Below are 1,733 nucleotides of genomic sequence, written 5' to 3'. Positions count from 1 at the left end.
TGATTTTACATCATGCTGAGTTGTATAATTATTTCATTATATATTACAATGTAATAATAATAGAAATAAAGTGCACAATAAATGTAGTGTGCTTGAATCATCTCGAAACCATTTCCCACCACCCCAGTCTGTGGAAAAATTGTCTTCCATGAAACCAGTCTCTGGTGCTAAAAGGCTGGGGACCACTACTGTAGAAGACAATATTGGCATTCCACCCAGAACCCCTTGAATCTTTTTCTTTTTTTTCTTTTCAACCATTTGTGTAGCCGTTCCTCCTTTTTGCTTCTGATAATCAGTTTCTATCACTATTAGAACTGCCTTTGGGCTACTGGAGCTACTCAGCCAGCAAAAGCACAGAAGATGTGCTTGGGCATTGTCTTCCCCCTGGGAGGCCCCTGACCAATGACCGGTGGGGCAGGAGTATGAAGTCTAGCTCCCTTGCCTTCATGGGACAGCTCTGTGGTGAAATGTACACTTCCAGAGTTCTGTGGAATCAGGGAGAGTCACCTTTGCTTGGTCTCCTCCCCTTCCCTGTCCTGCTTCCTCCACTTCCTCCCTTGTCACACCTGGGACCACTTCCATGATAAATTATTTGCACATAAATTTCCATAGTGGTGTTAAACCTGACCTAAGCCACATACCTTTAATTTGAAAAGAAATTCTCACAGGAGACCCCCAGCCAACTTCCCCTACCTCTCATTGACCAGAAGAGGGTCACATGTTTATGCCTTAGCCAACTCTACCGCAAGGAGAATGAGATCACCAAGGCTGACTTAGAGAGTAATCATGGACCGTGTGTGGTGGCCCCCATCTGTAGTCCTAGCACTTTGGGAGGCCGAGGTGGGAGGATTGCTTGAAGCCAGGAGTTCCAGACTGGCTTGGTCAACATAGTGAGCCCTGTCTTTTTTTTTTTTTTTTTAATAATCCAATCTTTATTTAAAAATCTAATCTGCCAGTTTAGCGTTTTCCACCAACTCGGGGAGCTGAAACTTTCACAGGCTTCACAATCTTTTGCTTAGGTGCTGCCTTTGTAGGTGCCTTAGCAGCAGCCATTGCTGTCTTTTTAGATGCTTGCTTAGCCTTTTTTGCTTCCTTAGCAGCCCTGATAGCTTGTTCTCGTTGAGCCTTTCTAACTTCAGGTTTCTGATTCTTCTTGGCCATTATATCAGCAAGAGATGCACCAGTAATGGCCCTCTGGAATTTGACTGCTTGGCGGGTTCTTTTCTTTTGAATTTCTTCCGACCGTCCCTTTTTGTGCTTCCTTCTGTAGAGGACAGTCCAGTTTATCTGCCGAGGATTCCTCTTGGAAAGGAACGCCGACTCACATTTCGAATTAAGAAACTGGAAAACCTTCCCGTCGGTCCTGGCGTAGCGCCTCCCGTGTCCAGGGTAGATCTTTTACCCGCTAAAACTGCACAGCTCGACCTTCATGGCGACGGCTCCACAGGAAGCAGTGAGCCCTGTCTTTAAAAAAAAAAAAGAAAGAAAGAAAGAAAAGAAAGAGACCAATTATGATTTGCCTCTGGAGCTGGAGCTGGGGGAGTTCCAAGTCTCCTGAAGCATATAGCTGTGGATACTGGGGGGTGAGAGATGTGGGGGTGGATATCAGGCTTTGGCCTGCAGGAGAATATTGAGGCAGAAAAAAGGCAACCAACAGTGCCTTTTTCTCCAGGGTCTGACTCTCCATTTGGGAGGTAACTATTCTTGCCTAAAAATGCAATAATTCTCCCTTC

At 45.4% G+C, this 1,733-nt stretch overlaps 1 pseudogene; it reads right to left on the bottom strand.

Annotated features, from left to right (window-relative positions):
* Positions 1 to 908: 908 nt before the first annotated feature.
* Positions 909 to 1,431, bottom strand: LOC116812649 (large ribosomal subunit protein eL24-like; annotated as a pseudogene).
* Positions 1,432 to 1,733: the final 302 nt, after the last annotated feature.

This window comes from Hylobates moloch, unplaced genomic scaffold (assembly GCF_009828535.3).
Source record: "Hylobates moloch isolate HMO894 unplaced genomic scaffold, HMol_V3 SCAFFOLD_9, whole genome shotgun sequence".
Classification (NCBI taxonomy): domain Eukaryota; kingdom Metazoa; phylum Chordata; class Mammalia; order Primates; family Hylobatidae; genus Hylobates; species Hylobates moloch.
This window is presented reverse-complemented; position numbering and strand designations above follow the sequence as displayed.